The sequence below is a fragment of the Chrysochloris asiatica genome, unplaced genomic scaffold (genome assembly GCF_000296735.1).
Source record: "Chrysochloris asiatica unplaced genomic scaffold, ChrAsi1.0 scaffold00029, whole genome shotgun sequence".
Classification (NCBI taxonomy): Eukaryota; Metazoa; Chordata; class Mammalia; order Afrosoricida; family Chrysochloridae; genus Chrysochloris; species Chrysochloris asiatica.
In genome coordinates this window covers 11,489,074-11,504,833 of record NW_006408547.1, presented here as the reverse complement: position 1 = coordinate 11,504,833, position 15,760 = coordinate 11,489,074, and positions in this window count along the sequence as shown.

Sequence of the window (15,760 nt, the reverse complement as noted above, 5' to 3'; positions counted from 1 at the left end):
GCTAACTGCAAGGTCGGTGGTTAAAACCCACCAGCCACTCCTCAGAAATTTTATACAGGGTTGCTATGAGTTAGAACTGACTCAATGTCACTTAACAACAACAACAAATACTATGGGGGCAGTTGTCCTCTCTTAAATGTTACAGGGTTGCTATGATTTGGAATTGACTTGATGGCAATGGATTTGGTTTAGGGGACAGTAGGAGTCCTGGTGTGGCACTGTGGGATAAAGTACTAGACCACAAGATTGGTTTGAACCAAAAGGTTGGTAGTTGAAACTCACAAGTTGCTCCTCGGAAAACCTATACAGGTTTGCTGTGCGTTGGAACAAACTCATTGGCATTTAACAACAACAACAAGGTACGTCCTGGTGTGATGTTGTAGGATCAGCATTGGACTGTGAATCACATGGTTGGCAGTTCACATCCACCAGTTGTTCCTTAGAAACCCTATACAGGGTTGCTATGAGTCAGAACAGACTCAGTAGCACTTACAACAACAAAGTTCTTCTCAGATGGCAGAGCTATGTAGGACATCTGCTTCCATGGTCTTCCTGGACCTTTAGATGGGCTGCTCCTTCTGAAGCTTCAAGGGACTTCCACTGCTTCCACATGACCCATAATGCTTCTCTTCCTTCTCCTGTCTTCTTGAATAAGGAAAGCCTCATTGATCTAGCTGTGTCATTGTTGTTATTGTTAAGTGCTGTTGAGTTGGTTCCTACACAGAACAAATCCACGTACAAAAGAATGTAGTCTTGCCAGGTCCTCACCATCCTCCCAGTTATTATGTTTGATTTCTATTGTTGCTATTGCCATGTCAGTCCATCTGGTTGGCATTCCACATTGCTAAGTATGATGACCTTCCCCAGGTATTAATCCTTCCTTACAAGAGGTCCAAAATTGTAGAGATGAAGTCTCCTCTTCCTTACTTCTAAAGAGCATTCTCGCTGTACTTATTCCAACATATTTTCAACATTCTTCTCCAATACCAGAAATAAATTCTTTGATTTTTTAGTGGCCTTCTGTATTCATTGTTCAAATTTCATATATATATGTATGATGTGACTGAAAATACCATGGCTTGAATCAAATTTATCTTAGTCCTTAAAATGACATCTTTGTTCTTAAACATTTTACAGAGGTCTTTTGTAGATTTGCCTAATGCTATACATCATTTGATTTCTTGATTGCTGCTTCCATGAGTGTTGATTGTGGATCCAAATAAAATGAAGTCTTTGACAATTTCGATATTTTCTCCATTTTCATAATGTTATTTATAGATCCAGTTGTGGTGATTTTAATTTTCATTACGTTCAGGTGCAATCTGTACTGAAGGCTGTAGTCTTTGATTTTATCAATAAGTATTTTTATGTCCTCTTCGCATCTAGCAGGAAAGATTGTGTCATCTGCATATCACAGATTGCTAGTGAATATTTTTCCAATCTTGATGCCACTTTCTTCATCATATAACGCATCTTCTCAGACAATTTGCTCAGCATACGGATTGAATAAGTATGGTTAATGATACAACCCTCACACACTCCTTTACTGATTTAAAACCATTCAGTATCCCCCTGTTCTGCATGAACGAACTGTCCTCCTCATGAGGACAATTAAGTGTTCTGGAACCCATCCTTCACAAATTAATTCATCATCAAAAGCCTTTGCAAAGTCAACAAAGCACAAATAGATTTAATTGTGCTCTCTGCTTTCAGTCAAGATCCATCTGACGACAGTAATGATATCCCTAGTTCCATGTCCTCTTCTGAATCGGGCTCAAATTTCTGCAGCTACTTGTTGATGTACTACTACAATAGTTTTTAAATTATTTTCAGCAAAGTTTTACTTGAATGTGATATTATGGATATCATTCGATGATTTCCACATTTCATTCAGTTATCTTTCTTTGGAATGAGTCACCTTTCAGTTAGCTGGCCTGGTAGCTGTCTTCTAAATTTCTTGGCTTAATGAGTGAGCACCTAGAGTATTATATGGGTTTGTGAAAAACCATTTCAATTTGTATCCTGTAAATTCCTGGAGCCTTGTTTTTCTTCATTGCATCTTGGACTTTCCCTTCAATACTATCAGTTCTTGACAATATACTGCCACTTGAAATGGTTGAACATCACCTAATTCTTTTTGATAAAGTAGCTGTGTATTCCTTCCATCTTCTTTTGATGTGATGTTTCCTGTGCCACTCAATATTTAGCCCATTTTTTTGCTGTTGTTGTTAAGTGCCATTGAGTCCGTTCTGACTCATAGTGACCTTGAGAAGTGGCTGCTGATCTTAAACTGCTGACATTTTAGTTCAACCCAACCTTGCAGTCCAATGTATTAATTCATAGCACCACATCTCTTTAAATATTACAGTCTGAAGCTTGCATTTTTTCTTTGGTTCTTTCAGCTTGAGAAATGTTGAGTGTATTCTATTCTTTCGGCTTTCTAATTCAGGTCTTTGCCTATTTTATTATAACATCTAGTCTCAGCAAGTAGTCAACTATGTATCAGAGTCTTCTATCTAGAATAATTTTCACAGTGATGCTGTTGTTGTTGTTAGGTGCTATGAGTTGATTTTGAGTCATAGTGATCCTATACACAACAGACAGAAACACTGCCCAGTCCTGGGCAACATCAATCATTGCAACACTTGACCCCATTGACGCTGCTACTTTGCCAATCCATCTCGTTGGGGGTCTTCATCTTTTTCTCTGATCCTCCACCTTACCAAACATGACATCCTTCTTCAGTGACTAGTCCCTCCCTTTGTCTGTCATATCCAAAGTGTGTGAGACGAAGTCTGGCCATTCTGGTCTCCAAGGAGCACTCTGACTCTATTTCATCCAACACAGATCTAATCACTCTTTTGGCAGTCCGTGGTACTTTCAATATTCTCCTCCAACACCATAACTCAAATGCATCAATTCTTTTATGGTCTTCCTTATTCACTGTCCAGTTTTTGCATGCATATAAGGTTATTGAAAATACCATGGCTTGGGTCAGGCGCACCTTAGTCTTCAAGCTGACATATTTGCTCTTGAACACTTTAAAGAGGTCTTATGCAGCAGATTTGCCTAATGTTATACATCATTTGCTTTCTTGACTGCTGTTTTTATGAGTATTGATGGTTGACCTGAGCAAAATAAAGTCTCTGACAACTTCAATCTTTTTTCCATTGATAAGAATGTTGTTTATTGGTCCAGTGGTGAGGATTTTTGTTTTCTTTACATTGAGATGCAATCCGTATTGAAGGCTGTCGTCTTTGATCTTTATCAGTAAATATTTTAAGTCCTCTTCACTTTCAGCAAGCATGGATATATCATTTGCATATCGCAGGTTGTTATGAGTCTTCCTCCAATCTTGATGCCACTTTTTTCTTCATAGAAGCCAGATTCTCAGATTATTTGCTCAGCATACACTTTGAATAAGTATGATGAAAGAATACAACCCTGTTAGGGTTAGTGATAAGCCCAAGTTTATCAGTCAGAACCAGTGAGTCAAAGAAGGTCTTTAGGATATAACCTGAAAGTATTTTGTGTGATGGTAGCTAGGAAAGACCACCACTTATTTGTCAGTTTGTCATACTCTGGTGGCTTTCCTGTTACTATGATGCTAGAAGCTTTGCCACAGGTACTTTAAATATCAGTAGGGTCATCCATGGTGGATTGGTTTCAGTGGAGCTTCCAGATTGAGAGAGGTTAGTAAGAAGGAGAGGCAGATTATTTCTGAATGATTAGACATTGAAAACCTTATGAATATTAGCAGAACATTGTCAGATATAGTACTAGAAGATGAAATTTATTATTAATAGCAACAGAACATTGTCAGGTATAGTACTAGAAGATGAAAACATTATTAATAGCAACAGAATATTGTCAGGTATAGTGACAGAAGATGAGCCCCTCAGGTTGGAAGATGCTCAAAGTAAGACTGGGCAAGATCTACCTCCTCAAAGCAGAGTTACAAAATTGATGTGAATGGAGTAAAGTTTGTAGGACCTTCATTTGCTGATCAGGTGCAACTCAAAATTAAGAACAATAGCTGCAAATATCCATTGATACTTGGAATGTGGAATGTACGAAGTATGAAGATAGGAAAAATGAAAATTGTAAAAAATGAAGTGGAATGTATCAAGATTTACATCCTAGGCATTTGTGTGCTGAAATGTACTGGTAGTGGCCATTCTGTATTAACTCATGTAAATCTGACAATCATGTGATTTACTATGCAAGGAATAACAGGCTCAAGAGGAATAGTGCCACATTCATCATTAAAAAGAACATTTCAAGATCTGTCTTGAAGCATATTATTGTCTGTGATAGGATATATCCATAAACCTATAAGGAAGACAGTTATCATTCAAATATACACACTAACCATTAAAGAAAGAGATAATGCAATTGAAAATTTTTTTATCAACTTCTTAACTCTGAAATTGATCAAACATATAATCAAGTTTCATTGATTATTACTCTTGATTAGAAAGTGAAAATTGGGAATAAAGAGGAATGGTCAGTACTTGGAAAAATAGCCTTGATAATAGAAATGCTGCTGGAAATCACATGGTAGAGTTTTACAGAACCACTGAGTTTCATTCCAATATCATTTTTAAACACAAAGATAACTATATTCATGGACTTCAACAGATGGAATACACAGAAATCAAATTGACTACATCTGTGGGAAGAGATGGTGGAAAATCTGTCAAAACAAGACCTAGATCAGACTGTGGAACAGAACATCAATTGCTCATATGCAAGTTAAGATTGAAGCTGAAGCAAAGTAAATGAAAACAAGTCTATCAGAGGCAAACTATGAACTTGCATATATCCCAACTGAATTTAGGGACCATCTCAAGAATATATTTGGTGCATTAGACAGCAATGACCAAAGACCAGCATTATGGGATGACAGCAAGAACAACATATGGGAAGAAAGCAAAAGGTCATTAAAAAGACAGAAAAGATAAAAATTGATGTCAAAAGAGACTCTGAAGCTTGAGCTTAAATGTAGAGTGGCTAAAGCAAATGGAAGAGATGAGGAAGTAAAAGAGCTACACAAAAGATTTCCAAGGGCAGTTTGAGAAGACAAAGTCAAGTATTTTAATGAAAATGTGCAAAGGCATGGAGTTAGGAAATCAAAAACATGCTCAGAATTTCTCAAGCTGAAAGAACTGAAAAAAAAAAAAAAAATCAAGTCTCAACTTGCAAAACAGGAGTCCTGGTGTGGCATTTTGGGTTAACGTGATGGACTTCAAGGTCAATTTGAACTGCAAGGTCAGCAGTTCAAACTAATCAACCACCCCCCAGAAACCCTGAACAGGGTTGCAACTGACGCAACAGTACTTAACAACAACAACAACAATGAGCAAAACATTGAATGATGCAGAAAGCATTCAAAGAAGATGGAAGAAATACACAAAATAATTGTACCAAAAAGAAATGGTCAGTATTCAAGTATTTCAAAGATAGCATTTGATCAAGAACTGATGGTACTGAAGGAAGAAGTCCAAGCTGCTTGAAGGTACTGGCACAGAATAAGGATCCAGAAATCAAAGGTAGACAAATGGAAGGCTTTCAACAAATTGGTACAGCACTGGAGACCCTCACTCATCTATGCCAAGAAATTTGGAAGATAGCTACCTGGCCAATTGATTGGAAGACATCCATTCCAAAGACAGGTGACCCAACAGAATGAGTAAATCATAAAAAATATCATTAATATCACATACAAGCAAACATTTCCTAAAGATAATTCAAGAGCAGTTACAATTGTACATAGACAGGGAACTGCAAGGAATCCAAGCCAGGTTTAGAAAAGGGACATGGATCTAGGGAGATCATGATTGACATCAGAGGGATCTTGGCTGAAAACAGAGAATACCAGAAAAATGTTTACTTGTGTTCTATATACTATGCAAAGGCTTTTGAATATGTACATCATGAAAAACTACAGATAATGTTGACAAGAATGAATATTCTAGAACATGTAGTTGTGCTGGTGACGAACCTGTATATAGACGAATAGATGTTTATTAGAACAGACCAAGGGGATACTGTTGTTGTTGGTGTTATGTGCCGTGGAGTCCGTTCTGACTCATAGTGAACCTGAATAGGGTTTCCGAGGCTGTAAATCTTTATGGGAGCAGAAACCCTCATCTGTCTCCTGCGGAACAGCTGGTAGTTTTGAACTGCTGACCTTGCAGTTCGCAGCCTGATTCGTAACCACTACACTACCAGAGCTCTTTAAATCAGGAAAGGTGTGCACCAGGGTTGTTTCCTTTCACCATACTTATCCAGTCAGTATGCAGAGCAGAGAGCCTGAGACGCTGGCTTATATGTAGAAGAACATGACATTAAACTTGGAAGAAGACTCATTAGAAACCTATGATATGCACATGATGCAACCTTGCCTGCTGGGTTCCGAGTGGACTTGAAATGCATACTGATGAAGTCAAAGACTACAGCCTTCAGTATGGATTGTGCCTCAATGTGAAGAAAATAAAAACCTCACACCTGGACCAATAACATAATGATAAATGGAGAAAGATTGAAGTTGTCAAAGACTTCATTTTGCTTGAATCTACAATGAAGACTCCTGGCATCAGTAGTCAAGAAATGAAATGACTTACTACATTAGGCAAATATGCTGCAGAAGACCTCTTTAAAGTATTCAAGAGCAAAGATACCAGTTTGAGGACTAAGGTGAGCCTGCCCATGTCATGTTATTTTCAGTAGTGTCACATGCGTGTGAAAGTTGGAAGACCGTAGAAGAATTGATGCATTTAAATGATGGTGTTGGAGAAGAATATTTAAAGTACTGTGAATTGCTAGACAGGGTATACTTTGGACATGTTATCAGAAGGGACCATTCCTCAGAGAAGGATATCATGCTTGGTAATATGGAGGGTTAGCAAAAAAGTAGAAGACACCCAAGGAGAAGGGCTGACAGACACTGTGGCATCAGCAATGGGCTTAAACCTAACAACAATTGTGAGTATGGTGCAGGACAGGGCAGTGTTTTGTTAAGTTGAGCATATGATCACTGTGAGTTGAAACTGATTTGAAGGCACCTAACGAGTAGGAAAGAATCAGCAGCCAGAATGGTGACGTATTATCCCATTGCATGTCCATTTCCAATACAATTCTGTATGTTATAACCATGCTCACACATCCAAATGAATGCCAAATTTATGTCAAAATGACTGCATTTCTATTAATGTGTGGAAATGTATCTAAGAAAACTGCTATGTACCTAGCATTTCTCTCTTAGTTTTGGCTTTAGTTATTCTGTTTTGTGGCAGTTGGTAGTGTCTTCCTTTTAGGTTATTTTGGAAATTATATTAACTCAAGTAAACATGGGAATAGAAAAAAATACGATTCACATAAATTGAGAATTTATTATATATGCTAGGTACCACTGGACTACTCTTTGTGTACAGAATTAGTTCTTTCCATAATCTTCTGTCGCCATTATAGTATAGATGACTAACTGAAGCACAGATAGCTCAAGGTCACACTGTCTGTAGGTAGCAGAGACGGATTTGAACTTGCTTGGTCATAAGTTTGCAGCCCTGACCACATGCTATGCTGCCTCTCACCATTTTATCACCAGGCATCTCAGTGGCTTAATGTAAGTAATATTACAGAAGTCATGTGGGAGCTGATGATTTTGTCCAGCAACTCTCTGTTTTTGATATTTTGTTTATTTTATTTTTGCTATTGTTATTGAGAACATACATAATAAAATATACACCAAATCAACAATTTCTACATGTACAATTCAGTGACATTGTTTGCATTTCACTCATTTATTTAACCATTCTCATATTCCTTTCTGAGTTGTTCCCATTAACATAGACTCTCTGCCCCCTAATCTTTCAAGTCAGCACCTTTCTTGTTTTTGAGAGCTGTCTTTAAAGAACTGCCATTTCTCTTTACTAAACCTGCATGGTTCCTTAGAAACTGCCACAGTGGAACAACAAGACCCTCACATCCTTTCCGCCTCACTCAGTTATGGTTTACCACTTGATATAAGTTGGGTCAACTTGAGTCCTCTCTTAATAACTGTGGAGTTGGGCATGAGAATAAGAATTCATTCTTCTTTTTTTTTTTAACCAGGCTGAAATGAAAACAAGGACAACTTCAATGGTATTGATATCAATTTTTTTGCAAGGTAAACCAGACAAGTGAGTTTTGAACCAGAATGAGCTGAAAGAAAGTGAGAAGAGAAGAGATAACAAAAAAAAAAGAATAGAAAGAAAGAAAATATTTACATAAACAACAGAAAAGGTTGAGAACTTGAGTGTAGGTGCAGAATGTGAGAAGGGGAGAGCCCAGAATTGCACTCCACTTCCTTATGTCAGTTGCTCTGCAGATATAAGTATATTCTTTCCTTGAATTTCTGTGAGACACCTATATATCTCTTTAACAAATACTCTCATTTTACTAAGTTAACTTGAGATGGTTTCTGTTACGTTCAGTGAAAAGTACTAGATGATAGAATAAACAAGATATAATGGCAATTGATTCATTCACACATTGAACGTATATACTTGTGTTTACAGAGTATGCACACTTCAGTGCCAGGTAGCGTTTTGGTATTGGAGATTCCATGGTGATCAAGAAAGACAAGGTTCCTGCTCTCAAGATGTTGGCATTTGTATTCAGAGACTCTATACAAATAAAGAAAGGAGCTCTTGTAGCGTAGTGGTTATGAATTGGGCTGCTAACCCCAGGGTTAATATTTCGAAACTACCAGCTGTTCCATAGGAGAAAGATGAGGCTTTCTGCTCCCGTAAAGATTTATAGCCTTGGAAACCCTGTACAGGGTTGCTATGAGTCGGAACCAACGTCACGGCACTTAACAACAACAACAACAACACCAATGAAGAAGTAAATAAGAAACTTTCAGAGTGACGGTAATAAACAGTGAAAGGGTGAAATGGGAATTGACAAGGCTGGAGGGATTGCATGACCTGGGATGCTTTCTCAGAGGAGTCAACATTGGGATTAAGGCCTTGCAAAATCTGGTTGTGAAGAGAAAGGGTCTAAAGGACAGGTGGGCCTCAGTTTACCAGGTTCTAGGGGCAGATGTGTTAGGAGGATGAGAGGAGAGAGGAAAGGTGTTGTAGAGGTCGTAGAGGTCGGCTGATGAGCTGGTCTTGGAGTCCCTTGCATCTGTGAAGGAAGATAAATGAAGGGCCAGTTTCTCCCCAGAGAGAAAGACATACTAAAAATTTTTTTCTGTTTTAAACAAAAGAACTAAAAGCTTTGGAAACACATAAAAAGCTTTGGAAGCTTTCTCAGTGCTGCTGAATTGACTGGAGAATTGAGGGGAAAAGATAAGCTGTGCAAAACTCAAACAGGCCAATTTTGTAGATGAGGATGAAAAAATTAAGTGTCACGTTTCATGGATGATGATAATATCAGCTGGGGCACACTCTTGGCAAATAGGGCAGGAACACTAGCTCTCTTCTTTAAAGAGGAAAATCATCTTTAAAAAGTTGCCAGCACCTTGAAATTGTGCCAGTATTTTTCAGACAGATTTGAAGGTGCCTCCTACTGCCAATTCTTCATACAAACTTTTTCTCAATATTTGCATGTGTTGTTGTTGTTGTTAAGTGCCATCAAGTCGGTTCCAACCCATAGTGACCCTGTACAGGGTTTCCGAGGCTGTAAATCTTTACGGAAGCAGAACTCCTCATCTTTCTCCCGTGGAGCGGCTGGTGGTTTCGAACTGCTGGCCTTAAGGTTCACAGCTCGATTCATAACCACTACGCTACCAGAGCTCCTTTACTTAGGGTTGTGTGTGTTTTTTTTTTTAAATGATGTAGTGCTCTAGTACTGAAATTTTGGCATAGCAGAATCACCTGGATGGCTGTTGAACACACAGACAGCTAGGTGCCACATTCTGAACACCTGAGTATTTTGTTGTAGATTCAATAGATATGGGGTGGGACCGGAGCATTTGTATTTGATCAGGTTATCAAGTGTCTAAGTCTAGATTGTTTAAAGGACCAAAAACAATTTTGTTTTATATGTGTGTGTGTGTTTGCGTATGTATACACTTCCCGGTGAGGAGGGGCTGGTGAGTTTGAACCACTGACCTTGCAGTTCAAACCAACCTTATGGTCCAATGCATTATCCTATAACATCCCACCAAGACTCTCTCTTTCTCTACACACACACACACACACATATGTATATATATATATATACATATATATATTGTTTTAAGTTCTGTCAAGTTGGTTCCAATTCATAGTGACTCAGTATAGGGTTTCCAAGGAGCTACTGGTGAATCTGAACCACTGACCTTGTGATTTAAATGACCTTGAGCCACACCATGTGTCCAACATATAATTAGTGTGGTTATGAGTAAGGCTGCTAGCCTCATGGTTAGTAGTTCAAAACTACAAGCTATTACACAGGATAAAGATGAGGCTTTCTGCTCCCATAAAGATTTATAGCCTCAGTCACCTTATGCAGGGTCACTATGAGTCAGAATCAACTCCATGGCACACCACCAGCACCATGAAATCTATTAAGGAATATTGGTAATGCAATAGTTAACCACTCAGCTGCATATCCTACAGTACCATACACACGCACACACGCACACACACACACACACACACACACAAATGCTTACACGTATGTGAGTGAATCAAAAATTTTCCCAACTCTGACTGTAGAATTTATTTTAATCAACTTTCATAAAAGACAACTACAACATTTTAAACATAATGGCCCTGTTTTTCTATACACTTTGTCTATCTGTCAACAAGCTTTTGTATTGCCTTATTAAAAAATGTTTTAGGCTGAGCTAAATGCCATGAATGCATTGCTGCCTTCACATCTTCATCAGAGGGCAATCTTTGTCCTTGAAGGGCTGCTTTCAGGGAACCAAACAAGTGAAAGTCTGATGGAGCAAGATTAGGACTATGGGGAAGATAGTTTAACACCTCAAAATGAAGTTTTTGCAGAGTGTCAACAGTGTGAGCAGAGGTATGAGGACGTGCATTGTCATACAAGATCACAAGACCCTTGCAGAGCAGTCTTCTGTATTTAATGAAAAGTTTAGGCGTTAGCTTTTCAGCGAGGATCTCACTGTAAGGACTACTGTTGATTTTTGAGCCTTTTTTCTTATAATGCTCCTTTATTGGCCCTTAAAAATCCCAGGAAAGTGTAATCATCAATTTTCAAGCTGATAGTTGACTTTTGAACTTTGTCTTGGTTGGCAATCGAGGATATTTCCATTCCATAGTCTTTCATTTACTCTTAGTCTCCTAGTAATGAATCCATGTCTCATCACCAGTAATGATTTTTTAAAGGAAACTTTTACCTTCCTTTGAGTATCAGTTCAAATTTTGTTTGCAAATAGCCACATGCTTCTGTTTATGCTCTTCTATGAGTTGTTTCGGCACCCATCTTGCACAAACTTTTTGAGACCCAACTCTGCCATGGATTATTTCATAGGCAGAGTCATGGCTGATTTGAAAATGATTTGCCACATAATCCATGTCACTCTTCTATTTGACAGAATCATTTCACCTGCATGCTCAATGTTGTCATCAGCTGTGGATATGGATGGTTATTTTAATACAACCAAAGTACAGATAATTTTTTACTCATCCTCGTGTGTGTGTGTGTGTGTGTGTGTGTGTGGTGCTGCAGGATAAACAGATAAACACTGGGGTATAACCACAAGGTCATTGTTTCAAACTCACCAGGAAACCCTATGCAGGGTCACTATGAGCTGGAACTGACTTGACAGAAGTTAACACCTGACTTAACTTAACTTAATGTATATATGAGGAGAATTCAAAAAGTTCATGGAAATGGGAAGTAAAAGATTATGAATTTTATGAGCTTTTTGAAGGCTCTGCATATATATTTTTTATAGATAGGTATAAAGGAGCCCAGATGGCACAGTAGGTAAGTGCTTGGTTTCTAGTTGAAAGATTAATGGTTCAAACCCACCTGCCATTCTGCAGGAGAAAGATATGACAGTCTGCTTCCATATATATGAAAATTTTGTTTGCAGATGTCCAAACACTTCTATTTATGTTCTTCCATGAAATTCCAGTCTTGGAAACACTATGGAGCAGTTCTCCACTCTCCTACAGAGATAGGTATGAGTAAGAATCAATTCAGTGGTGACAAACATATATTATAGATATAAATGCATACATGTAGAGAAAGAGGGATTTATTTCAAATAAAAAATTGTGGAGGCTGGTTGTCAAGCCCCAAATCAATAGGCCAGCTGGCAGACTGGAGACCTCTGTTAGCTTGTGAGGTTGGAGGGACTGGCAGGTCAGGCAGCAGATCACAGCCTTCTTCAGGCTTTCATTCCACAGTCTGTAAATCAAGGCAAGGATAAGAGGGCAGGGCTGAGAGAGAGCAGGAATGCTGTCAGAACACCTGTTGTTATCCTGGAGGCAGGATAACACTCCCAAGGAAATGTCTCTTTCAATTGATTGGTTAATCACATTATGGAAGGTGAATACATTATATTACATTAAAGAACACCCTAGACAAGTGGACACAGAAAATTATTCACCACGCTGGTGATGCGGATCTACCTGCACAGTGAGAACACCTGATACAGAGTAAGGCTTGGTGGGGTTTATATTAGAAACACCTGGGAGGTCTGGTCTTGCTGAAAGGATGCCCAATGATATATTATGTGCTAGTAAATAAACTCTTCTAAATTCAACTCCCAAAAGATTTATTAGTGTCAACTAATCTCAAAATTAAGAGCATCTTAGGCAGGAAGCAAATTGTGATGTGCTGGAAAGTTCCAGTTGGTGGACTGTAGCTGTGTGATGGGTGAGGATGGTGGTGTGAGTCCGGGGGAAACACAGTTCATATTCCAAGGAGCAGCCGTTAGACACAATTCAAACTTGTGACTTCACTAAGTCATAACTACATTTTCATGATTAGATCTCAAACTTATATACATTATGATCTTAACCAAACTACTAAAACTTATAAACATATTCCACTCCCCTCTGCACCCCCTACACAACTGCAGTCTTTTAATCACTTTGTTTTTCTAAGAAGCTGTGTGAAGTATTTTGCATGAATAATTATAATTATGTAGACTCCACTGTGAATTTTTTTTGTGCTAAGTAAAATGATTTTTACTCTAAGGACTTGAAAAAAATACTTGGTAAGCATACTAAATAGTTTCATGTGTCACACTACAATAGCATATAGTTTTAAATTTGCAATTAATTCATAGGTGACAGGAATGCTATTCAGATTGCATATTTCCTATTTGAATAGATTTATATTTAATATCGGCAACTGACACACACCATGAATGAAAAAGCAAATTTTTCTTTATGGATGATAATAGATCCTATTTATGTATTAAAAACATTTAAAAAAAGATAAAAAATTAAAAAGGCCCAAATATATATTGTATTTGACAATCCTTGTGAGTCCAGGCTTATTTCTTAATGTTTTCCATTTTTATTAGGCAGTATATGCATGATTACAACTCCTGGTGGTACAATGATTAAAGCACTTGGCTGCTAACCAAAAGGCCAATGGTTCAAACCTCCTGAAGAAAACATGCGTCAGTCTGCTCCTGTAAAGACTGACAGCTGTACTTTGTCTGATAGGGCTGACATGGGTTGGATTCGACTCAATGGTACTCACTGTGTTTGGTTTGGATGTACATGACTTACTATAAATACTCTAGGCTTTTGTTTTGTTCTCTCATGTATCTATTGAAGCTGTGACTGCAGTTGTAGTTGTTATTAAGTGCTCTTGAGTCCGTCCTGACTCATCATGACCCTGTATAGGGTTTTCAAGGCTATAAATCTTTCTGGAGTGGAAAGCCTCATCTTTCTCCTGAGGAGCAGCTGGTGGGCTCGAACCACTGACTTCGTGGTTCGAAGACCAGTGCAGATCCTGTGGAACCACCATCTGTTCATGTATGTAATGAAGCTCTGACTGCAGTTAGAGGCCTAAATTATGGCAATTTTCTTTTACTGAATTAAATTATACAATGGAAAAAAGTAATAGAAGGAGTAGATGTGTTTCCCATTTGCTTCATTCTCACGTAATAGTCCCATGTTTTGATTCTTACCGATCCTCTTTCTCCATTGATGGAAGGTATACTCACAGGGCTACAGACCTTGAGGGTTCTATGCTGCTTTAAGCTTGAGGCACTTGGGGAGGCTGCTTTGGGGCTCTGTTTGATAAATAGTTTTGCAGTCATATTTTCCACCTGGTCCCTTACTCCCTTACATGTATGGATACAGCCCTAGAGCTTTTGGTCAGTAGTGACTTAGCTTTCTTTGCATGGTTCATTTGTCACCTTTCTTTTTACTTTTTATCTACTAATTAATATAATCTGGGAAATATTTTCAGTTATTTTCACATCTGCAACCAGGAGGGTTTTAACTTGTTAAAAATAAATGATACCTTTTATTTTTCTGTATCGAGGATCTTGTACTCTTACTCTTTAAAACAGTTGTCAAATTCTTTTTTAGATCCATTTCTTCTTCTTATGCCCCACTCAAATCTGGGCTTTTCTTGTTTTGTGGTAATATAGAATGAAGAACTTAATTTTGATTTAGAAGTTAGAGGAGTAAGAAATCTATTCTGTTTTATTTAAAACATGTGATTATCGTATGCATTATCTTACTTTCCCAGCACTGCAAAAGCTCCATTTTCTGTTATTTAGGGGTAGTTGTGGCATTTTCCCTTATCTTAGTTCAGGTGAAAGGAAATAAGAGAACAAAGGAAAACAACTGGGTATCTTATTACTTAAGCTTATTTAAAGAGCTTGTGGTAAATTTTCCTTGAAAAGCTTATCCTGACTAAATTGTAATTTCAGTTAGTGTCTCTTACCTAACTAAATTCCTACAGTGATATAATGTTGACTTGCGTCTTTATTTTATTTTTACATGAGGATACAGGTAATATCATCAATAAAACACTCAAATCAATAAGTTCCTATCTAGTCTATATTTCTTATGAATGAATTGTTGTTGTTAAGTGCCCTCAAATTGGTTCTGACTCACAGCCTCTCTGGATAGGGGTTTCCAGGGAGCGGTTGGAATAAATTAGGGCAAATTAAAGGTCATTTTAACATGTTGTGGGCCATCAAGTCCATTGCAACTCATGTTGTTGTTAGGTGCCATCGAGTCTGTACCAACTCATAGCGACCCTATGCACAGCAGAACGAAACACTACCCTATCCTGGACCAACCTCACTACTATTGCCACATTTGTGCCCGTGGCTGCTGCAAAATTGGCAATCCATCGCATTGAATTCAACTTATAGTCACCCTATGCACAAAAGGAGCTCTGGTAACGTAGTGGTTACGAATCGGGCTACGAACCGCAAGATCAGCGGTTCGAAACTACCAGCCGTTCCGCGGGAGAAAGATGAGGGTTTCTGCTCGCATAAAGATTTACAGCCTCGGAAACCCTGCACAGGGTCGCTATGAGTTAGAACCGACTCCACGGCACACAGTGAGCCATGCACAAAAGAATTAAAACATTTCCTGGTCCTGGGCCATCCTCGAAATTATTCTATGTTCGATCTCATTGTGGCTACCACTGGGTAAATCTATCTTACTGAGGGTTCTCCTCTTTTTCGCTGACCCTCCATTTCACCAAGCATTATGTTCTTCTCCAGGGATTGGTCCTTCCTGACCACATGTCCAAAGTACAAGAGAGCTTAGTCTCCCCTCTGGGCTTCTAAGGAGCATTCCGACTGTACTTCTAAGACAGATTTG